The 24,693-nt window shown below is 44.9% G+C and overlaps 10 non-coding genes across 10 annotated transcripts; all 10 read left to right on the plus strand.

The window, feature by feature from the left end:
* The first annotated feature begins 180 nt into the window (after window positions 1–180).
* Window positions 181–371, plus strand: LOC130342442 (U2 spliceosomal RNA). The gene has a single exon (XR_008882083.1). It is a non-coding gene; the product is annotated as a U2 spliceosomal RNA (small nuclear RNA).
* Window positions 372–2,457: 2,086 nt separating this feature from the next.
* On the plus strand, window positions 2,458–2,648 carry LOC130342443 (U2 spliceosomal RNA). Its single transcript, XR_008882084.1, has one exon. It is a non-coding gene; the product is annotated as a U2 spliceosomal RNA (small nuclear RNA).
* A 2,092-nt stretch (window positions 2,649–4,740) lies between these two features.
* LOC130342444 (U2 spliceosomal RNA) lies at window positions 4,741–4,931 on the plus strand. Its single transcript, XR_008882085.1, has one exon. It is a non-coding gene; the product is annotated as a U2 spliceosomal RNA (small nuclear RNA).
* Window positions 4,932–7,005: 2,074 nt separating this feature from the next.
* LOC130342458 (U2 spliceosomal RNA) lies at window positions 7,006–7,196 on the plus strand. Its single transcript, XR_008882099.1, has one exon. It is a non-coding gene; the product is annotated as a U2 spliceosomal RNA (small nuclear RNA).
* A 2,082-nt stretch (window positions 7,197–9,278) lies between these two features.
* On the plus strand, window positions 9,279–9,469 carry LOC130342410 (U2 spliceosomal RNA). Its single transcript, XR_008882062.1, has one exon. It is a non-coding gene; the product is annotated as a U2 spliceosomal RNA (small nuclear RNA).
* Window positions 9,470–11,566: 2,097 nt separating this feature from the next.
* On the plus strand, window positions 11,567–11,757 carry LOC130342445 (U2 spliceosomal RNA). The gene has a single exon (XR_008882086.1). It is a non-coding gene; the product is annotated as a U2 spliceosomal RNA (small nuclear RNA).
* Window positions 11,758–13,850: 2,093 nt separating this feature from the next.
* LOC130342431 (U2 spliceosomal RNA) lies at window positions 13,851–14,038 on the plus strand. Its single transcript, XR_008882077.1, has one exon. It is a non-coding gene; the product is annotated as a U2 spliceosomal RNA (small nuclear RNA).
* Window positions 14,039–14,731: 693 nt separating this feature from the next.
* Window positions 14,732–14,918, plus strand: LOC130342421 (U2 spliceosomal RNA). The gene has a single exon (XR_008882069.1). It is a non-coding gene; the product is annotated as a U2 spliceosomal RNA (small nuclear RNA).
* Window positions 14,919–22,110: 7,192 nt separating this feature from the next.
* Window positions 22,111–22,310, plus strand: LOC130342423 (U2 spliceosomal RNA). The gene has a single exon (XR_008882071.1). It is a non-coding gene; the product is annotated as a U2 spliceosomal RNA (small nuclear RNA).
* Window positions 22,311–24,407: 2,097 nt separating this feature from the next.
* LOC130342447 (U2 spliceosomal RNA) lies at window positions 24,408–24,598 on the plus strand. Its single transcript, XR_008882088.1, has one exon. It is a non-coding gene; the product is annotated as a U2 spliceosomal RNA (small nuclear RNA).
* The last annotated feature ends 95 nt before the right edge of the window (window positions 24,599–24,693 follow it).

The raw sequence follows: 24,693 nt of genomic DNA on the forward strand, positions 1-24,693 counted from the left end.
ATGGGCCCCTGTCTTGCTGCTTAGCAATAATGGTATGGGTTTAGGTTCTGCTGTGTGTACTGGTGGTTGACTGCCCCCCAGCCCAGAGTGTGCATGGAAAATTGTCTGGCAGCCTCCCTGACAGCAAGCAGTGATAGTGCCCATGAAGGGCACCTTGTTGGGCCCGCCCCTTTCACGGTTATCGCTTCTCGGCCTTTTGGCTAAGATCAAGTGTAGTATCTGTTCTTATCAGTTTAATATCTGATACGTCCCCTATCTGGGGACCATATATTAAATGGATTTTTGAGAACGGGGGCCGATTTCGAAGCTTGCTTCCGTCGCCCTATGCATTGACCCGATATGGCAGTATCTTCGGGTACAGTGCACCACCCCCTTACAGGGTTAAAAAGAAAGATTCCTACTTTCATTGCTACCTGCTTGCTGGCTAGCCAGCTAGCCAGCCCTGTGGGCCTTGCTGCTGCTGCAGCCAAAAAACAAAAGGTGGTGCTGCTGCTGCTTCTGCTGCTTCTGCTTCTGCTTGTGTCTGGCCGCTGTTGGAGCGTCCAGGCACAGGACTTCTGCTGCTGCTGACTAAATGGCCTCCTTAATTGGATCATTTGAGTAGCCAGCACACCTGTGCAGGTAGGGCATGACATGATAGGCAGCTGCCTTGATAGCGGGTGGGTGCTGAATGTTCCTAATTGACAAAATAAGATTAATGCTTATGAAGAAATATAAAATCTCATCCCTTCCCCAATATCGCGCCACACCCCTACCCCTTAATTCCCTGGTTGAACTTGATGGACATATGTCTTTTTTCGACCGTACTAACTATGTAACTATGTAACATAACATGGGGGGGGGGGGGGGGGTCTCCTGGCTGTTCACACAGGTGTGTCATTGCTGTACATTGACCATGCATTGCTTCTGTGGTATTGCAAAGGCAAAGACAAATGCTTCCAGCCATCCATTGCACTAATGGATTGGTCATCAGCTGGCTGTCTATGTCCCGCATCAATATAGACCAAAGTACAGAGGGTTAGGCTATGCTATTGTGCACCTACCTGATGCATCAGAAGGTGCGAGGCCCTTGCTAAATTCTGTGCACAGACTTTGAGATCTATACTTTAGACTGTATCTAAACCTGCTCCAACATGGACTGACATTCTGGCCTACTTTCAGCCGATGCGACTTGTCTGTCGCTGAACAGTCGCTTTTTATGTATTCAGCACCTATGTATAATGTTGTAAAAATGCTCTAGAAGCTAAAGTCGCAGAAATGTCACACATATTTGGCCTGCAACTTTCTGTGCGACAAATTCAGACAGGAAAAATCAGTATAAATCCTTAGAAAATTATCCCCCAGTGTCTCCATCTGCTGGCGGTATTGAATAAGCATTGCTGCACTGATGGGGTATGCATTAGACGAAAAAAAAGAAGAAAAAGAAGAATAATACGCCCAGAAAAGAGGCGAAAAGGAGAAAAACGTAAAAAAACGTGAAAAAAAAGTAAGAGGAAGAGAAGGGAAAAAAAGGTGGAAATGGGTTTAAAAGTGATTTCAGCGGAGAAATATATATATATATATATATATATATATATATATATACGCGCACACACACACATATATATAAACGTATTCTCCGTTGAGATATTGCAGCCGCTGCTGTGTCCAGGCCCAGGAGCCTTAGCACTGTGCTGTGATGTCACTCAATACCACTGACATCACTAGGTGTAAACAACATCTCTCCTTTGCTGTGTATGTGACTATGGAGCTGTTTGGTGATGTCGTCTATTATGGCCTTCATAGAAGCAACAGGAGATTGTTGCATCCATCTAGAACCCTCAGAACTACAGTGCTATGATGTCACTCACTTCCACAGGCCTTGCAGAGTGTAAACAACAACAACCCAGCTTTGTTGTGTATGTAACCATAGGGATTTGTGATGTCACCTAGAACCTTCACAGCAGCGACAGCTTTATGAGGAGCATCAGCACTGCTCTGCCTGAGCAGAACCATCACCGCCATAGGTTGTCAAATAACCCGGGTTTAACCCACACAGGTAAGTCCAATGGGGTGCAGGCATGTCCTCTATGCTTACAGCTTCCCGTGGGTGTTGGTTTGATACCATTTGGGGACAGCCAAGGAGGCATCTGCAGGCAACAAAGGTAGGTGTGTGCTTGTGTGTGTGTTTCCTATGCAGATCCTAAGCCCAGTGTCACATGCAAGTAGGAGGAGTAAGAAGGGTTCCTGGCAAATCCGGGTTATGGATTGCATTTAAAAAGGCCCCGTGGGAGTGCAATGGGCCCCTGTCTTGCTGCTTAGCAATAATGGTATGGGTTTAGGTTCTGCTGTGTGTACTGGTGGTTGACTGCCCCCCAGCCCAGAGTGTGCATGGAAAATTGTCTGGCAGCCTCCCTGACAGCAAGCAGTGATAGTGCCCATGAAGGGCACCTTGTTGGGCCCGCCCCTTTCACGGTTATCGCTTCTCGGCCTTTTGGCTAAGATCAAGTGTAGTATCTGTTCTTATCAGTTTAATATCTGATACGTCCCCTATCTGGGGACCATATATTAAATGGATTTTTGAGAACGGGGGCCGATTTCGAAGCTTGCTTCCGTCGCCCTATGCATTGACCCGATATGGCAGTATCTTCGGGTACAGTGCACCACCCCCTTACAGGGTTAAAAAGAAAGATTCCTACTTTCATTGCTACCTGCTTGCTGGCTAGCCAGCTAGCCAGCCCTGTGGGCCTTGCTGCTGCTGCAGCCAAAAAACAAAAGGTGGTGCTGCTGCTGCTTCTGCTGCTTCTGCTTCTGCTTGTGTCTGGCCGCTGTTGGAGCGTCCAGGCACAGGACTTCTGCTGCTGCTGACTAAATGGCCTCCTTAATTGGATCATTTGAGTAGCCAGCACACCTGTGCAGGTAGGGCATGACATGATAGGCAGCTGCCTTGATAGCGGGTGGGTGCTGAATGTTCCTAATTGACAAAATAAGATTAATGCTTATGAAGAAATATAAAATCTCATCCCTTCCCCAATATCGCGCCACACCCCTACCCCTTAATTCCCTGGTTGAACTTGATGGACATATGTCTTTTTTCGACCGTACTAACTATGTAACTATGTAACATAACATGGGGGGGGGGGGGGGTCTCCTGGCTGTTCACACAGGTGTGTCATTGCTGTACATTGACCATGCATTGCTTCTGTGGTATTGCAAAGGCAAAGACAAATGCTTCCAGCCATCCATTGCACTAATGGATTGGTCATCAGCTGGCTGTCTATGTCCCGCATCAATATAGACCAAAGTACAGAGGGTTAGGCTATGCTATTGTGCACCTACCTGATGCATCAGAAGGTGCGAGGCCCTTGCTAAATTCTGTGCACAGACTTTGAGATCTATACTTTAGACTGTATCTAAACCTGCTCCAACATGGACTGACATTCTGGCCTACTTTCAGCCGATGCGACTTGTCTGTCGCTGAACAGTCGCTTTTTATGTATTCAGCACCTATGTATAATGTTGTAAAAATGCTCTAGAAGCTAAAGTCGCAGAAATGTCACACATATTTGGCCTGCAACTTTCTGTGCGACAAATTCAAACAGGAAAAATCAGTATAAATCCTTAGAAAATTATCCCCCAGTGTCTCCATCTGCTGGCGGTATTGAATAAGCATTGCTGCCCTGATGGGGTATGCATTAGACGAAAAAAAAGAAGAAAAAGAAGAATAATACGCCCAGAAAAGAGGCGAAAAGGAGAAAAACGTAAAAAAACGTGAAAAAAAAGTAAGAGGAAGAGAAGGGAAAAAAAGGTGGAAATGGGTTTAAAAGTGATTTCGGCGGAGAAATATATATATATATATATATATATATATATATATATATATATATACGCGCACACACACACATATATATAAACGTATTCTCCGTTGAGATATTGCAGCCGCTGCTGTGTCCAGGCCCAGGAGCCTTAGCACTGTGCTGTGATGTCACTCAATACCACTGACATCACTAGGTGTAAACAACATCTCTCCTTTGCTGTGTATGTGACTATGGAGCTGTTTGGTGATGTCGTCTATTATGGCCTTCATAGAAGCAACAGGAGATTGTTGCATCCATCTAGAACCCTCAGAACTACAGTGCTATGATGTCACTCACTTCCACAGGCCTTGCAGAGTGTAAACAACAACAACCCAGCTTTGTTGTGTATGTAACCATAGGGATTTGTGATGTCACCTAGAACCTTCACAGCAGCGACAGCTTTATGAGGAGCATCAGCACTGCTCTGCCTGAGCAGAACCATCACCGCCATAGGTTGTCAAATAACCCGGGTTTAACCCACACAGGTAAGTCCAATGGGGTGCAGGCATGTCCTCTATGCTTACAGCTTCCCGTGGGTGTTGGTTTGATACCGTTTGGGGACAGCCAAGGAGGCATCTGCAGGCAACAAAGGTAGGTGTGTGCTTGTGTGTGTGTTTCCTATGCAGATCCTAAGCCCAGTGTCACATGCAAGTAGGAGGAGTAAGAAGGGTTCCTGGCAAATCCGGGTTATGGATTGCATTTAAAAAGGCCCCGTGGGAGTGCAATGGGCCCCTGTCTTGCTGCTTAGCAATAATGGTATGGGTTTAGGTTCTGCTGTGTGTACTGGTGGTTGACTGCCCCCCAGCCCAGAGTGTGCATGGAAAACTGTCTGGCAGCCTCCCTGACAGCAAGCAGTGATAGTGCCCATGAAGGGCACCTTGTTGGGCCCGCCCCTTTCACGGTTATCGCTTCTCGGCCTTTTGGCTAAGATCAAGTGTAGTATCTGTTCTTATCAGTTTAATATCTGATACGTCCCCTATCTGGGGACCATATATTAAATGGATTTTTGAGAACGGGGGCCGATTTCGAAGCTTGCTTCCGTCGCCCTATGCATTGACCCGATATGGCAGTATCTTCGGGTACAGTGCACCACCCCCTTACAGGGTTAAAAAGAAAGATTCCTACTTTCATTGCTACCTGCTTGCTGGCTAGCCAGCTAGCCAGCCCTGTGGGCCTTGCTGCTGCTGCAGCCAAAAAACAAAAGGTGCTGCTGCTGCTGCTTCTGCTGCTTCTGCTTGTGTCTGGCCGCTGTTGGAGCGTCCAGGCACAGGACTTCTGCTGCTGCTGACTAAATGGCCTCCTTAATTGGATCATTTGAGTAGCCAGCACACCTGTGCAGGTAGGGCATGACATGATAGGCAGCTGCCTTGATAGCGGGTGGGTGCTGAATGTTCCTAATTGACAAAATAAGATTAATGCTTATGAAGAAATATAAAATCTCATCCCTTCCCCAATATCGCGCCACACCCCTACCCCTTAATTCCCTGGTTGAACTTGATGGACATATGTCTTTTTTCGACCGTACTAACTATGTAACTATGTAACATAACATGGGGGGGGTCTCCTGGCTGTTCACACAGGTGTGTCATTGCTGTACATTGACCATGCATTGCTTCTGTGGTATTGCAAAGGCAAAGACAAATGCTTCCAGCCATCCATTGCACTAATGGATTGGTCATCAGCTGGCTGTCTATGTCCCGCATCAATATAGACCAAAGTACAGAGGGTTAGGCTATGCTATTGTGCACCTACCTGATGCATCAGAAGGTGCGAGGCCCTTGCTAAATTCTGTGCACAGACTTTGAGATCTATACTTTAGACTGTATCTAAACCTGCTCCAACATGGACTGACATTCTGGCCTACTTTCAGCCGATGCGACTTGTCTGTCGCTGAACAGTCGCTTTTTATGTATTCAGCACCTATGTATAATGTTGTAAAAATGCTCTAGAAGCTAAAGTCGCAGAAATGTCACACATATTTGGCCTGCAACTTTCTGTGCGACAAATTCAGACAGGAAAAATCAGTATAAATCCTTAGAAAATTATCCCCCAGTGTCTCCATCTGCTGGCGGTATTGAATAAGCATTGCTGCACTGATGGGGTATGCATTAGACGAAAAAAAAAGGAGAAAAAGAAGAATAATACGCCCAGAAAAGAGGCGAAAAGGAGAAAAACGTAAAAAAACGTGAAAAAAAAGTAAGAGGAAGAGAAGGGAAAAAAAGGTGGAAATGGGTTTAAAAGTGATTTCGGCGGAGAAATATATATATATATATATATATATATATATATATATATACGCGCACACACACACATATATATAAACGTATTCTCCGTTGAGATATTGCAGCCGCTGCTGTGTCCAGGCCCAGGAGCCTTAGCACTGTGCTGTGATGTCACTCAATACCACTGACATCACTAGGTGTAAACAACATCTCTCCTTTGCTGTGTATGTGACTATGGAGCTGTTTGGTGATGTCGTCTATTATGGCCTTCATAGAAGCAACAGGAGATTGTTGCATCCATCTAGAACCCTCAGAACTACAGTGCTATGATGTCACTCACTTCCACAGGCCTTGCAGAGTGTAAACAACAACAACCCAGCTTTGTTGTGTATGTAACCATAGGGATTTGTGATGTCACCTAGAACCTTCACAGCAGCGACAGCTTTATGAGGAGCATCAGCACTGCTCTGCCTGAGCAGAACCATCACCGCCATAGGTTGTCAAATAACCCGGGTTTAACCCACACAGGTAAGTCCAATGGGGTGCAGGCATGTCCTCTATGCTTACAGCTTCCCGTGGGTGTTGGTTTGATACCGTTTGGGGACAGCCAAGGAGGCATCTGCAGGCAACAAAGGTAGGTGTGTGCTTGTGTGTGTGTTTCCTATGCAGATCCTAAGCCCAGTGTCACATGCAAGTAGGAGGAGTAAGAAGGGTTCCTGGCAAATCCGGGTTATGGATTGCATTTAAAAAGGCCCCGTGGGAGTGCAATGGGCCCCTGTCTTGCTGCTTAGCAATAATGGTATTGGTTTAGGTTCTGCTGTGTGTACTGGTGGTTGACTGCCCCCCAGCCCAGAGTGTGCATGGAAAATTGTCTGGCAGCCTCCCTGACAGCAAGCAGTGATAGTGCCCATGAAGGGCACCTTGTTGGGCCCGCCCCTTTCACGGTTATCGCTTCTCGGCCTTTTGGCTAAGATCAAGTGTAGTATCTGTTCTTATCAGTTTAATATCTGATACGTCCCCTATCTGGGGACCATATATTAAATGGATTTTTGAGAACGGGGGCCGATTTTGAAGCTTGCTTCCGTCGCCCTATGCATTGACCCGATATGGCAGTATCTTCGGGTACAGTGCACCACCCCCTTACAGGGTTAAAAAGAAAGATTCCTACTTTCATTGCTACCTGCTTGCTGGCTAGCCAGCTAGCCAGCCCTGTGGGCCTTGCTGCTGCTGCAGCCAAAAAACAAAAGGTGGTGCTGCTGCTGCTTCTGCTTCTGCTTGTGTCTGGCCGCTGTTGGAGCGTCCAGGCACAGGACTTCTGCTGCTGCTGACTAAATGGCCTCCTTAATTGGATCATTTGAGTAGCCAGCACACCTGTGCAGGTAGGGCATGACATGATAGGCAGCTGCCTTGATAGCGGGTGGGTGCTGAATGTTCCTAATTGACAAAATAAGATTAATGCTTATGAAGAAATATAAAATCTCATCCCTTCCCCAATATCGCGCCACACCCCTACCCCTTAATTCCCTGGTTGAACTTGATGGACATATGTATTTTTTCGACCGTACTAACTATGTAACTATGTAACATAACATGGGGGGGGGGGGGGGGTCTCCTGGCTGTTCACACAGGTGTGTCATTGCTGTACATTGACCATGCATTGCTTCTGTGGTATTGCAAAGGCAAAGACAAATGCTTCCAGCCATCCATTGCACTAATGGATTGGTCATCAGCTGGCTGTCTATGTCCCGCATCAATATAGACCAAAGTACAGAGGGTTAGGCTATGCTATTGTGCACCTACCTGATGCATCAGAAGGTGCGAGGCCCTTGCTAAATTCTGTGCACAGACTTTGAGATCTATACTTTAGACTGTATCTAAACCTGCTCCAACATGGACTGACATTCTGGCCTACTTTCAGCCGATGCGACTTGTCTGTCGCTGAACAGTCGCTTTTTATGTATTCAGCACCTATGTATAATGTTGTAAAAATGCTCTAGAAGCTAAAGTCGCAGAAATGTCACACATATTTGGCCTGCAACTTTCTGTGCGACAAATTCAGACAGGAAAAATCAGTATAAATCCTTAGAAAATTATCCCCCAGTGTCTCCATCTGCTGGCGGTATTGAATAAGCATTGCTGCACTGATGGGGTATGCATTAGACGAAAAAAAAGAAGAAAAAGAAGAATAATACGCCCAGAAAAAAGGCGAAAAGGAGAAAAACGTAAAAAAACGTGAAAAAAAAGTAAGAGGAAGAGAAGGGAAAAAAAGGTGGAAATGGGTTTAAAAGTGATTTCGGCGGAGAAATATATATATATATATATATATATATATATATATATATATATACGCGCACACATACACATATATATAAACGTATTCTCCGTTGAGATATTGCAGCCGCTGCTGTGTCCAGGCCCAGGAGCCTTAGCACTGTGCTGTGATGTCACTCAATACCACTGACATCACTAGGTGTAAACAACATCTCTCCTTTGCTGTGTATGTGACTATGGAGCTGTTTGGTGATGTCGTCTATTATGGCCTTCATAGAAGCAACAGGAGATTGTTGCATCCATCTAGAACCCTCAGAACTACAGTGCTATGATGTCACTCACTTCCACAGGCCTTGCAGAGTGTAAAAAACAACAACCCAGCTTTGTTGTGTATGTAACCATAGGGATTTGTGATGTCACCTAGAACCTTCACAGCAGCGACAGCTTTATGAGGAGCATCAGCACTGCTCTGCCTGAGCAGAACCATCACCGCCATAGGTTGTCAAATAACCCGGGTTTAACCCACACAGGTAAGTCCAATGGGGTGCAGGCATGTCCTCTATGCTTACAGCTTCCCGTGGGTGTTGGTTTGATACCGTTTGGGGACAGCCAAGGAGGCATCTGCAGGCAACAAAGGTAGGTGTGTGCTTGTGTGTGTGTTTCCTATGCAGATCCTAAGCCCAGTGTCACATGCAAGTAGGAGGAGTAAGAAGGGTTCCTGGCAAATCCGGGTTATGGATTGCATTTAAAAAGGCCCCGTGGGAGTGCAATGGGCCCCTGTCTTGCTGCTTAGCAATAATCGTATGGGTTTAGGTTCTGCTGTGTGTACTGGTGGTTGACTGCCCCCCAGCCCAGAGTGTGCATGGAAAATTGTCTGGCAGCCTCCCTGACAGCAAGCAGTGATAGTGCCCATGAAGGGCACCTTGTTGGGCCCGCCCCTTTCACGGTTATCGCTTCTCGGCATTTTGGCTAAGATCAAGTGTAGTATCTGTTCTTATCAGTTTAATATCTGATACGTCCCCTATCTGGGGACCATATATTAAATGGATTTTTGAGAACGGGGGCCGATTTCGAAGCTTGCTTCCGTCGCCCTATGCATTGACCCGATATGGCAGTATCTTCGGGTACAGTGCACCACCCCCTTACAGGGTTAAAAAGAAAGATTCCTACTTTCATTGCTACCTGCTTGCTGGCTAGCCAGCTAGCCAGCCCTGTGGGCCTTGCTGCTGCTGCAGCCAAAAAACAAAAGGTGGTGCTGCTGCTGCTTCTGCTGCTTCTGCTTCTGCTTGTGTCTGGCCGCTGTTGGAGCGTCCAGGCACAGGACTTCTGCTGCTGCTGACTAAATGGCCTCCTTAATTGGATCATTTGAGTAGCCAGCACACCTGTGCAGGTAGGGCATGACATGATAGGCAGCTGCCTTGATAGCGGGTGGGTGCTGAATGTTCCTAATTGACAAAATAAGATTAATGCTTATGAAGAAATATAAAATCTCATCCCTTCCCCAATATCGCGCCACACCCCTACCCCTTAATTCCCTGGTTGAACTTGATGGACATATGTCTTTTTTCGACCGTACTAACTATGTAACTATGTAACATAACATGGGGGGGGGGGGGGTCTCCTGGCTGTTCACACAGGTGTGTCATTGCTGTACATTGACCATGCATTGCTTCTGTGGTATTGCAAAGGCAAAGACAAATGCTTCCAGCCATCCATTGCACTAATGGATTGGTCATCAGCTGGCTGTCTATGTCCCGCATCAATATAGACCAAAGTACAGAGGGTTAGGCTATGCTATTGTGCACCTACCTGATGCATCAGAAGGTGCGAGGCCCTTGCTAAATTCTGTGCACAGACTTTGAGATCTATACTTTAGACTGTATCTAAACCTGCTCCAACATGGACTGACATTCTGGCCTACTTTCAGCCGATGCGACTTGTCTGTCGCTGAACAGTCGCTTTTTATGTATTCAGCACCTATGTATAATGTTGTAAAAATGCTCTAGAAGCTAAAGTCGCAGAAATGTCACACATATTTGGCCTGCAACTTTCTGTGCGACAAATTCAGACAGGAAAAATCAGTATAAATCCTTAGAAAATTATCCCCCAGTGTCTCCATCTGCTGGCGGTATTGAATAAGCATTGCTGCACTGATGGGGTATGCATTAGACGAAAAAAAAGAAGAAAAAGAAGAATAATACGCCCAGAAAAGAGGCGAAAAGGAGAAAAACGTAAAAAAACGTGAAAAAAAAGTAAGAGGAAGAGAAGGGAAAAAAAGGTGGAAATGGGTTTAAAAGTGATTTCGGCGGAGAAATATATATATATATATATATATATATATATATATATATATATATATATATACGCGCACACACACACATATATATAAACGTATTCTCCGTTGAGATATTGCAGCCGCTGCTGTGTCCAGGCCCAGGAGCCTTAGCACTGTGCTGTGATGTCACTCAATACCACTGACATCACTAGGTGTAAACAACATCTCTCCTTTGCTGTGTATGTGACTATGGAGCTGTTTGGTGATGTCGTCTATTATGGCCTTCATAGAAGCAACAGGAGATTGTTGCATCCATCTAGAACCCTCAGAACTACAGTGCTATGATGTCACTCACTTCCACAGGCCTTGCAGAGTGTAAACAACAACAACCCAGCTTTGTTGTGTATGTAACCATAGGGATTTGTGATGTCACCTAGAACCTTCACAGCAGCGACAGCTTTATGAGGAGCATCAGCACTGCTCTGCCTGAGCAGAACCATCACCGCCATAGGTTGTCAAATAACCCGGGTTTAACCCACACAGGTAAGTCCAATGGGGTGCAGGCATGTCCTCTATGCTTACAGCTTCCCGTGGGTGTTGGTTTGATACCGTTTGGGGACAGCCAAGGAGGCATCTGCAGGCAACAAAGGTAGGTGTGTGCTTGTGTGTGTGTTTCCTATGCAGATCCTAAGCCCAGTGTCACATGCAAGTAGGAGGAGTAAGAAGGGTTCCTGGCAAATCCGGGTTATGGATTGCATTTAAAAAGGCCCCGTGGGAGTGCAATGGGCCCCTGTCTTGCTGCTTAGCAATAATGGTATGGGTTTAGGTTCTGCTGTGTGTACTGGTGGTTGACTGCCCCCCAGCCCAGAGTGTGCATGGAAAATTGTCTGGCAGCCTCCCTGACAGCAAGCAGTGATAGTGCCCATGAAGGGCACCTTGTTGGGCCCGCCCCTTTCACGGTTATCGCTTCTCGGCCTTTTGGCTAAGATCAAGTGTAGTATCTGTTCTTATCAGTTTAATATCTGATACGTCCCCTATCTGGGGACCATATATTAAATGGATTTTTGAGAACGGGGGCCGATTTCGAAGCTTGCTTCCGTCGCCCTATGCATTGACCCGATATGGCAGTATCTTCGGGTACAGTGCACCACCCCCTTACAGGGTTAAAAAGAAAGATTCCTACTTTCATTGCTACCTGCTTGCTGGCTAGCCAGCTAGCCAGCCCTGTGGGCCTTGCTGCTGCTGCAGCCAAAAAACAAAAGGTGGTGCTGCTGCTGCTTCTGCTGCTTCTGCTTCTGCTTGTGTCTGGCCGCTGTTGGAGCGTCCAGGCACAGGACTTCTGCTGCTGCTGACTAAATGGCCTCCTTAATTGGATCATTTGAGTAGCCAGCACACCTGTGCAGGTAGGGCATGACATGATAGGCAGCTGCCTTGATAGCGGGTGGGTGCTGAATGTTCCTAATTGACAAAATAAGATTAATGCTTATGAAGAAATATAAAATCTCATCCCTTCCCCAATATCGCGCCACACCCCTACCCCTTAATTCCCTGGTTGAACTTGATGGACATATGTATTTTTTCGACCGTACTAACTATGTAACTATGTAACATAACATGGGGGGGGGGGGGGGGTCTCCTGGCTGTTCACACAGGTGTGTCATTGCTGTACATTGACCATGCATTGCTTCTGTGGTATTGCAAAGGCAAAGACAAATGCTTCCAGCCATCCATTGCACTAATGGATTGGTCATCAGCTGGCTGTCTATGTCCCGCATCAATATAGACCAAAGTACAGAGGGTTAGGCTATGCTATTGTGCACCTACCTGATGCATCAGAAGGTGCGAGGCCCTTGCTAAATTCTGTGCACAGACTTTGAGATCTATACTTTAGACTGTATCTAAACCTGCTCCAACATGGACTGACATTCTGGCCTACTTTCAGCCGATGCGACTTGTCTGTCGCTGAACAGTCGCTTTTTATGTATTCAGCACCTATGTATAATGTTGTAAAAATGCTCTAGAAGCTAAAGTCGCAGAAATGTCACACATATTTGGCCTGCAACTTTCTGTGCGACAAATTCAGACAGGAAAAATCAGTATAAATCCTTAGAAAATTATCCCCCAGTGTCTCCATCTGCTGGCGGTATTGAATAAGCATTGCTGCACTGATGGGGTATGCATTAGACGAAAAAAAAGAAGAAAAAGAAGAATAATACGCCCAGAAAAGAGGCGAAAAGGAGAAAAACGTAAAAAAACGTGAAAAAAAAGTAAGAGGAAGAGAAGGGAAAAAAAGGTGGAAATGGGTTTAAAAGTGATTTCGGCGGAGAAATATATATATATATATATATATATATATATATATATATATATATACGCGCACACACACACATATATATAAACGTATTCTCCGTTGAGATATTGCAGCCGCTGCTGTGTCCAGGCCCAGGAGCCTTAGCACTGTGCTGTGATGTCACTCAATACCACTGACATCACTAGGTGTAAACAACATCTCTCCTTTGCTGTGTATGTGACTATGGAGCTGTTTGGTGATGTCGTCTATTATGGCCTTCATAGAAGCAACAGGAGATTGTTGCATCCATCTAGAACCCTCAGAACTACAGTGCTATGATGTCACTCACTTCCACAGGCCTTGCAGAGTGTAAACAACAACAACCCAGCTTTGTTGTGTATGTAACCATAGGGATTTGTGATGTCACCTAGAACCTTCACAGCAGCGACAGCTTTATGAGGAGCATCAGCACTGCTCTGCCTGAGCAGAACCATCACCGCCATAGGTTGTCAAATAACCCGGGTTTAACCCACACAGGTAAGTCCAATGGGGTGCAGGCATGTCCTCTATGCTTACAGCTTCCCGTGGGTGTTGGTTTGATACCGTTTGGGGACAGCCAAGGAGGCATCTGCAGGCAACAAAGGTAGGTGTGTGCTTGTGTGTGTGTTTCCTATGCAGATCCTAAGCCCAGTGTCACATGCAAGTAGGAGGAGTAAGAAGGGTTCCTGGCAAATCCGGGTTATGGATTGCATTTAAAAAGGCCCCGTGGGAGTGCAATGGGCCCCTGTCTTGCTGCTTAGCAATAATGGTATGGGTTTAGGTTCTGCTGTGTGTACTGGTGGTTGACTGCCCCCCAGCCCAGAGTGTGCATGGAAAATTGTCTGGCAGCCTCCCTGACAGCAAGCAGTGATAGTGCCCATGAAGGGCACCTTGTTGGGCCCGCCCCTTTCACAGTTATCGCTTCTCGGCCTTTTGGCTAAGATCAAGTGTAGTATCTGTTCTTATCAGTTTTTCATGCCGGTGGACAGTAACGCCGGTATGGGGCTGGTGGGGATGGGTGCTGCATGGAGGATGCAGGTGTACCAGGGCTTTCCGGGGCTGGTTCTGAGGAATCAGCTCGACGGCTGCCCCGATGTGACCTGTTCCCTCCGGGTCTCGCCATGAGGCTGAGAGGGTCTAGAGCCGAGGTACTTTGTGCCTCGGGGAGTGGTGACCCCGAGGTGCCGAAACTCACTGGGAGAATAGGCTCACTGAGTTGAAGCACGGGCACCATAATCTCTTCACCTTGTGGCACTCACCTCTTGATTCCCGGCCTTCTGGCTAGGATCAGAGAAATTTTTATAGATCCGGCCGGATGTCCGGGCAGTATATCTGCACACATTCACTTATTTATTTCTTTTTTGTCTCACTGTGTCACTTTTTGCGTGTTGTGTGTTCACAGGATTTGTCAGGATGCGGTAGCCCTTCTGGGTGTCCCTCCTGGCGGTCTAGGGGAGGTGTGTGTGGCCATTAGGTTCCGCACCTCCCTGCAAACACCCCGGGTACTCCTGCTTTGGCAGGGTACCTACCGTAATCGGCTCTGCGGGCAGATACCTTGGCTAACGCCAAGGGGGATGCCGGGAGCATTTGTGGTCCCCTAGTAGCTTCGGCGAAAAGGGACATCGAACCTGGAACCTCGCAGGTACCTTTTGGTCCGGAGGCGAAGGGTAAGGTTTGTTGGGGGGCCTCTCTCCTATCGGAGAAGGGCTTGCGATAGACCGCATCCTTTGTGCACGTTTTTTTTAGTGTAACACGTTTGCACTTTTTCTTGCACTTTGGGTGAATCGAAAGCACGTTCCTCGGCTTTAGATAAAAAAAAAAAAAAAAAAAAATCTGTTCTTATCAGTTTAATATCTGATACGTCCCCTATCTGGGGACCATATATTAAATGGATTTTTGAGAACGGGGGCCGATTTCGAAGCTTGCTTCCGTCGCCCTATGCATTGACCCGATATGGCAGTATCTTCGGGTACAGTGCACCACCCCCTTACAGGGTTAAAAAGAAAGATTCCTACTTTCATTGCTACCTGCTTGCTGGCTAGCCAGCTAGCCAGCCCTGTGGGCCTTGCTGCTGCTGCAGCCAAAAAACAAAAGGTGGTGCTGCTGCTGCTTCTGCTGCTTCTGCTTCTGCTTGTGTCTGGCCGCTGTTGGAGCGTCCAGGCACAGGACTTCTGCTGCTGCTGACTAAATGGCCTCCTTAATTGGATCATTTGAGTAGCCAGCACACCTGTGCAGGTAGGGCATGACATGATAGGCAGCTGCCTTGATAGCGGGTGGGTGCTGAATGTTCCTAATTGACAAAATAAGATTAATGCTTATGAAGAAATATAAAATCTCATCCCTTCCCCAATATCGCGCCACACCCCTACCCCTTAATTCCCTGGTTGAACTTGATGGACATATGTCTTTTTTCGACCGTACTAACTATGTAACTATGTAACATAACATGGGGGGGGGGGGGGGGGGGGTCTCCTGGCTGTTCACACAGGTGTGTCATTGCTGTACATTGACCATGCATTGCTTCTGTGGTATTGCAAAGGCAAAGACAAATGCTTCCAGCCATCCATTGCACTAATGGATTGGTCATCAGCTGGCTGTCTATGTCCCGCATCAATATAGACCAAAGTACAGAGGGTTAGGCTATGCTATTGTGCACCTACCTGATGCATCAGAAGGTGCGAGGCCCTTGCTAAATTCTGTGCACAGACTTTGAGATCTATACTTTAGACTGTATCTAAACCTGCTCCAACATGGACTGACATTCTGGCCTACTTTCAGCCGATGCGACTTGTCTGTCGCTGAACAGTCGCTTTTTATGTATTCAGCACCTATGTATAATGTTGTAAAAATGCTCTAGAAGCTAAAGTCGCAGAAATGTCACACATATTTGGCCTGCAACTTTCTGTGCGACAAATTCAGACAGGAAAAATCAGTATAAATCCTTAGAAAATTATCCCCCAGTGTCTCCATCTGCTGGCGGTATTGAATAAGCATTGCTGCACTGATGGGGTATGCATTAGACGAAAAAAAAGAAGAAAAAGAAGAATAATACGCCCAGAAAAGAGGCGAAAAGGAGAAAAACGTAAAAAAACGTGAAAAAAAAGTAAGAGGAAGAGAAGGGAAAAAAAGGTGGAAATGGGTTTAAAAGTGATTTCGGCGGAGAAATATATATATATATATATATATATATATATATATATATATATATATATATACGCGCACACACACACATATATATAAACGTATTCTCCGTTGAGATATTGCAGCCGCTGCTGTGTCCAGGCCCAGGAGCCTTAGCACTGTGCTGTGATGTCACTCAATACCACTGACATCACTAGGTGTAAACAACATCTCTCCTTTGCTGTGTATGTGACTATGGAGCTGTTTGGTGATGTCGTCTATTATGGCCTTCATAGAAGCAACAGGAGATTGTTGCATCCATCTAGAACCCTCAGAACTACAGTGCTATGATGTCACTCACTTCCACAGGCCTTGCAGAGTGTAAACAACAACAACCCAGCTTTGTTGTGTATGTAACCATAGGGATTTGTGATGTCACCTAGAACCTTCACAGCAGCGACAGCTTTATGAGGAGCATCAGCACTGCTCTGCCTGAGCAGAACCATCACCGCCATAGGTTGTCAAATAACCCGGGTTTAACCCACACAGGTAAGTCCAATGGGGTGCAGGCATGTCCTCTATGCTTACAGCTTCCCGTGGGTGTTGGTTTGATACCGTTTGGGGACAGCCAAGGAGGCATCTGCAGGCAACAAAGGTAGGTGTGTGCTTGTGTGTGTGTTTCCTATGCAGATCCTAAGCCCAGTGTCACATGCAAGTAGGAGGAGTAAGAAGGGTTCCTGGCAAATCCGGGTTATGGATTGCATTTAAAAAGGCCCCGTGGGAGTGCAATGGGCCCCTGTCTTGCTGCTTAGCAATAATGGTATGGGTTTAGGTTCTGCTGTGTGTACTGGTGGTTGACTGCCCCCCAGCCCAGAGTGTGCATGGAAAATTGTCTGGCAGCCTCCCTGACAGCAAGCAGTGATAGTGCCCATGAAGGGCACCTTGTTGGGCCCGCCCCTTTCACAGTTATCGCTTCTCGGCCTTTTGGCAAAGATCACGTGTGGATTTCTGTGCGTGGTTTGGGTTGAAAGGAGTGGTGATCGGGGCCCTCTTTACGGGGGGCCCTGGATTGTTGCTGAGCTGCGATCGTGGGTTTTACCTGCAAAAATGAGCGAGAAGGCGCGTGGACTTGAGGACACGGTGCGGATCTACGTTCCTGGCGAGCACCGGGGGACGATCGGACTTGACCAAATCGTTTTGGAGATTCTTCGCAAGCTTGATTACCTACAGGTATGGAATGTATTGGCTATACAGGATTTTCCTAGGCAAGGAATTTATGATATTACTTTTTGTGGTTCTGAGATTTGCCAGAGAGTCTATATGGATCTTGAAGAAATGAAGAGGAAAAGTGAGCCTGCTATAATGAAGAAGATTAAAGTGGAACCGTTATTTATGAATACAACAAAGGTAGTAATTGTCCACATGTATAATCCTAAGGTTTCTGATGAAATGGTTACAAACTTTTTGTTCCGGTATTGCGAGGAAGTGAAATTTATAGGAAGACTTAAGAACAAGTTTGGGTACTTTAATTGTAAGAGAAAGTTTATTGTAAAATTTAAAAAAGATGAAGGAATGCAAGATGGAAGGAAGAGCATACCACAGGTGTTTTCTATCGGAGGAGAGAGAGGTTTCTGCTTTTATGAAGGCCAGTTGCAATATTGTAGAAAGTGCCATGCCTATGGCCATGTGCAGGATTATTGCCCTGAGAAAGGAGAATGTTGCAGAAATTGTGGGAAAACTGGTCATGAAGCAAGTATCTGTACAGAGAAGAAGACATGTGATATCTGTGGAAGTGAGGAACATTTGGCAAGAGGCTGTGATATGTGGTATAAAAAGAAGAGAAGTTATGCTGATGCAGCTGGGAATAGAGGAGAACAAAGAGAAAAAGGGGGAGGGAGGTTTGTTCCTGGAGTTGGTGAGAGTGTGAGTGTTAATGTGGCACAGGTGGCTGAGGAAAGTTCTGTGATAGTGGAGCACATTAGCACTCAGGAGAGGTCAGGGGAGGAGGGTGTTTCCACTGCTGTGACTGGTGAGGAGACAGGTGTGGGAGGTGAATTTACCTTGGTGAAAAAGAAAAAAGCAAAAAAAGTGAAAGTGGTGGAGAAAATTGAGACAGTGTATGGTGATGTTCTTTCTAGTGAAGAGGCTATGGATGATATTGAATGTCCAAACCCAATTGTGGGGGAGGAGGAGGGAATGGAAGTTGTTGGGTCATCTCAGAGATCTCTAACACCTGGTCAGAGAGTTTCTCGCAGTAAGGAAGAAGAGGAGGAGGAAGATGAGGATGTGCAGGTTGTGAATAAAAGGTGTAAGACAGGGAGCTGGTCTGAGGATCAGGAAGCCCTTGTTCTTGGTAGTGATAATGAAATAGACAGGGACTCTAACATAGGGTCGCCTGATTGTTTTGCAAGTTTACATAGGAAAGTTGAAGGCCAAAATGTTAATTTCTAAGTTAAGATGGATTTTAAAGCATTTGGTTTTCTTTTCCTAGTTATTATGACTTTGGTTGTAACAACTATTAATGTAAGAAGTATTGAGTCTGAAATTAGGAGAGCTGCAATTTTTGATATTCTTGAGAATGTTAGAAGTGATGTGATATGTTTACAGGAGTGTGCAATAAAGTCAGCACCTTATGCAAATGAGTGGAAGTGTGGGCAGTCCTTCTGGTCCACATGTGCAGAAAACAAAAATGAAGGTGTGGGGATTTTATTGCAAAACAGGGACATTAAAGTTTTAAATTGCCAAATTTTAGTACCTGGTCGTTGTATGGTTTTAAATTTTGAGGTTTTGGGCCAGAGGATGAGAATTTTTAATGTGTATGCTCCAGCAGAAAAACAAGCACGTTTGTCTTTTTTAGAGTCCCTTAAGTTTTTTATCCCTGGTCGTGAAGATACTATTATTGTTGGCGATTTTAACTGCATTAGATCCGTCAATGATCGTGAGAGCTCTGCTGAGGTTAGAACTGATATTACTTCCAATGTTTTAAATCAAATTATTCAAGACTTGCATTTTACTGATGTTGGACTGATGGTTAGCACTGATGAAAGATATACGTACATATCAGATAGTGGCCGCTGTAAATCCCGGATCGATTACATCCTGGTCTCTGATGGGATTAAGGTGGTCCGGTGCAATCAAATGATGTCAACTTTCTCAGACCACAAGATGGTGTCGGCTGAGATAAGTGTCACAGAGTCCCTTCATTTTGGGAGGGGGCTCTGGAAATTAAATGTAAGTCTATTGGAAGATGAGGAAGTAATGGCTGGTTTTAATCATGTGTTTTTATCCTGTGTTTCTAAACAACCTGATTTTAGTAATGTCTTAGTGTGGTGGGAATGGGCTAAAGGAGAGTTTTCTAATTTCTTTAAGATGTTTTGCATAAAGAGAGCACAAGAGAAGAGGAGGAGTGATGAAAGGCTTGTATCCCGGTTAGAGACTCTCTATAAGTTTAAACGTGTTGGTGTGGAGGTGGAGAATGAGATTGTTAAGGTGAAGGGGGAGATGAAAAAAAGGTTGTTGGAAAAGGGAAGAAATATTGTATATAAGTCTAAAGTGCAGCACCTAGAAGAAAATGAGCAGTGTACACGGTATTTCTTTAAAAAATGTTTTAATGCTAAAGGTGTTTTTAAATCTGTTTTTACCCCTACGGGGGAAGTTTTTGGAGAGGAGATGGTGAAGGAGATTGGCAGATTTTATGAGACACTCTTTAGTAATAAGAGCAGAGCCAGTGAGACGGAGATGAATGATTATTGTAATATTTTGGAGAATAATGTTCCTGTTGAAAAAGTAGATTTTTTGATTGATGATGTTAGTGAAGGGGAGATCAAGCAGGCCCTGGATAAGATGGCCAAAGGGAAGACACCAGGCTGTGATGGTCTCCCCGCTGAGTTTTATTCCGCGTTCTGGAATATTTTAAGTAAAGAGTTTACACGGGTGGTGCAATATGTTTTTAACTCAGGTGTTTTAGCTGAATCTATGAAGAAAGGGGTCATAACATTAATTCATAAAAAAGGTGATGGCAGAGATCTTAAAAATTGGAGACCTATAACTTTATTAAATTGTGACTACAAGATAATTGCTAAGATTGTGGCTAATAGACTGAGTGATGTAGTGGACCACCTTGTGGGAGAATACCAAGTTTGTGCAGTACCGAAAAGAAAAATAACAGATAATTTATTGCTTTTAAGAGACTCTATTTATTACAGTAACTTTAACAAGAATGCACTGTTTGTTGAGTCCATAGATTTCGAAAAGGCTTATGATAAGGTTGCACATGATTTTATGTTCATTGCTTTAAAACACTTAGGTATTCCAGAAAAGTTATTATCTGTTATTATGAGTTTTTATCATGGGGTGACAAGTCAGATTTTAGTAAATGGGCATGTGGGGCCTGCTTTTAATGTCTTGTCTGGAGTCAGACAGGGATGCCCACTCTCCCCAATTCTGTTTATATGCGTTATAGAGGGCCTGTTGAAGAATGTGCAGAAAGATAAATGTGTGAGTGGTGTTTTTATTCCAGGTAGTGATGGTAGTAAGTTAAAGGTTTTAAGTTATATGGATGATGTGGTTTTTACTTGTACATCCCAAGCAGATCTCAACAGAGTAAATTTGCATGTGAGGATTTTTTGTTGTGTGGCTGGGATGAATGTGAACTGGGGGAAGTGCCAATTATGCAGTTTTGGGAACCAAGAGAATATAGTAGTGGATGGTGTTAAGGAAAAAGAAGACATTGAAGTGCTAGGAGTGATATTTGACAAAGACCTCAAAGGAAAGAAAAGTTATGAGACTTTGGACAGTAAAATTGAGAAGAAGCTATCCTTCTGGAGGTTAAGGAACTTGTCACTTAAAGGGAAAGTTCTTATCATTAAGTCTGTAATCCTACCGCTTCTCTTGTATACGGCTATGGTGCTTCCTCCAGGAAAGTTATGGACTAGGAGAGTTACAAGGAAGCTTTTTGTGTTCTTCTGGGGGTCTAAGATGGAGAAAATGAGAAGAGAAGAAGTGATGAAGAGTATGAATTTGGGCGGATATAACTTTCCAAACATTGATCTGTTTTTAAAGGTGCACTATTTTCTTTTAATTTTTAAATTGATACAGTGCAATAATAGGGCGGCAGACATGAGTAAATACCTTGCAGGATGGTTGTTTTCCAAGTGGGGCTGGTGTGAGAGGGATTTGAGGAGACCCATAGCACATGTGATACCTACCTTCTATGTGCTCCTCAGGTCTTTCAATGATCAATTTGGTTTGAGCTCTTTAGGTGAACCTGATAAAAAGAAAATAGAACAAGAAATAAGGAAAAATGAGAGATTATATGAAGTACCATTCTGCACTAATGCTCAGTCTGTGAAGATTTGGAAGTTTTTTAAAGTTATTGGACTATCAAACAGACAAAAAGACGTTAGTTGGATGTCCTTTCATGGCTGCCTCCCAACCCGATCTTTTTTAAATGGAAGAGGTTTGAGAATAAGTGACAGATGCCCAAGAGAGGGTTGTGGAGGTAGAGAAGACTTAGTGCACCTTTATTGGGACTGTTTTTATGCAAAAGAATTTTTTATGTTTTTAAAGAGGTTTTTAATCCAACTCACTGGATATAATAGTTTTTCTTTTGAGAAAGTTTTTATTGGTCAAGATCTTAGTAAAAAGGAAGATACACGTACTAATTGGATTCTTTTTTCTGTTTTTAAAGAGGTTTTATGGGACTCACGCAATTTGCTTGTTTTTAAAAATGTTGTTATTTCTCCGAGGGAATTGAAAAGATTGTTTTTAGGAAGGATTTTTACTATCTTTCTACTGGACAAAAAGAGAATTGGTGAAGAAGAAGCGGAGAAAATCTGGATGCATACACGATGGAAGAATTTATAAGAAGTACGTAAAGGAGAAAGCTGTAAGTTTTTGACCAATTTCTGTGATTGTTTTTGACATGTTTTTTTGTTTTGTTGTTTAGTCACTTTTTCTTGGCACTCGGTTCCCTTAGTTGGTTTTTCCGTATGATGTTTTTTCAGATATTGTTTTAAGTGACGAGTCTTGGTAGGTGACCTGATGATCGTCCAAACAATAGTCTGTAACTGAGGGAAAAAAAAAAAAAAAAAAAAAAAAAAAAATCTGTTCTTATCAGTTTAATATCTGATACGTCCCCTATCTGGGGACCATATATTAAATGGATTTTTGAGAACGGGGGCCGATTTCGAAGCTTGCTTCCGTCGCCCTATGCATTGACCCGATATGGCAGTATCTTCGGGTACAGTGCACCACCCCCTTACAGGGTTAAAAAGAAAGATTCCTACTTTCATTGCTACCTGCTTGCTGGCTAGCCAGCTAGCCAGCCCTGTGGGCCTTGCTGCTGCTGCAGCCAAAAAACAAAAGGTGGTGCTGCTGCTGCTTCTGCTGCTTCTGCTTCTGCTTGTGTCTGGCCGCTGTTGGAGCGTCCAGGCACAGGACTTCTGCTGCTGCTGACTAAATGGCCTCCTTAATTGGATCATTTGAGTAGCCAGCACACCTGTGCAGGTAGGGCATGACATGATAGGCAGCTGCCTTGATAGCGGGTGGGTGCTGAATGTTCCTAATTGACAAAATAAGATTAATGCTTATGAAGAAATATAAAATCTCATCCCTTCCCCAATATCGCGCCACACCCCTACCCCTTAATTCCCTGGTTGAACTTGATGGACATATGTCTTTTTTCGACCGTACTAACTATGTAACTATGTAACATAACATGGGGGGGGGGGGGGGGGGTCTCCTGGCTGTTCACACAGGTGTGTCATTGCTGTACATTGACCATGCATTGCTTCTGTGGTATTGCAAAGGCAAAGACAAATGCTTCCAGCCATCCATTGCACTAATGGATTGGTCATCAGCTGGCTGTCTATGTCCCGCATCAATATAGACCAAAGTACAGAGGGTTAGGCTATGCTATTGTGCACCTACCTGATGCATCAGAAGGTGCGAGGCCCTTGCTAAATTCTGTGCACAGACTTTGAGATCTATACTTTAGACTGTATCTAAACCTGCTCCAACATGGACTGACATTCTGGCCTACTTTCAGCCGATGCGACTTGTCTGTCGCTGAACAGTCGCTTTTTATGTATTCAGCACCTATGTATAATGTTGTAAAAATGCTCTAGAAGCTAAAGTCGCAGAAATGTCACACATATTTGGCCTGCAACTTTCTGTGCGACAAATTCAGACAGGAAAAATCAGTATAAATCCTTAGAAAATTATCCCCCAGTGTCTCCATCTGCTGGCGGTATTGAATAAGCATTGCTGCACTGATGGGGTATGCATTAGACGAAAAAAAAGAAGAAAAAGAAGAATAATACGCCCAGAAAAGAGGCGAAAAGGAGAAAAACGTAAAAAAACGTGAAAAAAAAGTAAGAGGAAGAGAAGGGAAAAAAAGGTGGAAATGGGTTTAAAAGTGATTTCGGCGGAGAAATATATATATATATATATATATATATATATATATATATATATATATACGCGCACACACACACATATATATAAACGTATTCTCCGTTGAGATATTGCAGCCGCTGCTGTGTCCAGGCCCAGGAGCCTTAGCACTGTGCTGTGATGTCACTCAATACCACTGACATCACTAGGTGTAAACAACATCTCTCCTTTGCTGTGTATGTGACTATGGAGCTGTTTGGTGATGTCGTCTATTATGGCCTTCATAGAAGCAACAGGAGATTGTTGCATCCATCTAGAACCCTCAGAACTACAGTGCTATGATGTCACTCACTTCCACAGGCCTTGCAGAGTGTAAACAACAACAACCCAGCTTTGTTGTGTATGTAACCATAGGGATTTGTGATGTCACCTAGAACCTTCACAGCAGCGACAGCTTTATGAGGAGCATCAGCACTGCTCTGCCTGAGCAGAACCATCACCGCCATAGGTTGTCAAATAACCCGGGTTTAACCCACACAGGTAAGTCCAATGGGGTGCAGGCATGTCCTCTATGCTTACAGCTTCCCGTGGGTGTTGGTTTGATACCGTTTGGGGACAGCCAAGGAGGCATCTGCAGGCAACAAAGGTAGGTGTGTGCTTGTGTGTGTGTTTCCTATGCAGATCCTAAGCCCAGTGTCACATGCAAGTAGGAGGAGTAAGAAGGGTTCCTGGCAAATCCGGGTTATGGATTGCATTTAAAAAGGCCCCGTGGGAGTGCAATGGGCCCCTGTCTTGCTGCTTAGCAATAATGGTATGGGTTTAGGTTCTGCTGTGTGTACTGGTGGTTGACTGCCCCCCAGCCCAGAGTGTGCATGGAAAATTGTCTGGCAGCCTCCCTGACAGCAAGCAGTGATAGTGCCCATGAAGGGCACCTTGTTGGGCCCGCCCCTTTCACGGTTATCGCTTCTCGGCCTTTTGGCTAAGATCAAGTGTAGTATCTGTTCTTATCAGTTTAATATCTGATACGTCCCCTATCTGGGGACCATATATTAAATGGATTTTTGAGAACGGGGGCCGATTTCGAAGCTTGCTTCCGTCGCCCTATGCATTGACCCGATATGGCAGTATCTTCGGGTACAGTGCACCACCCCCTTACAGGGTTAAAAAGAAAGATTCCTACTTTCATTGCTACCTGCTTGCTGGCTAGCCAGCTAGCCAGCCCTGTGGGCCTTGCTGCTGCTGCAG

The sequence above is a fragment of the Hyla sarda genome, unplaced genomic scaffold, assembly GCF_029499605.1.
Source record: "Hyla sarda isolate aHylSar1 unplaced genomic scaffold, aHylSar1.hap1 scaffold_650, whole genome shotgun sequence".
Classification (NCBI taxonomy): domain Eukaryota; kingdom Metazoa; phylum Chordata; class Amphibia; order Anura; family Hylidae; genus Hyla; species Hyla sarda.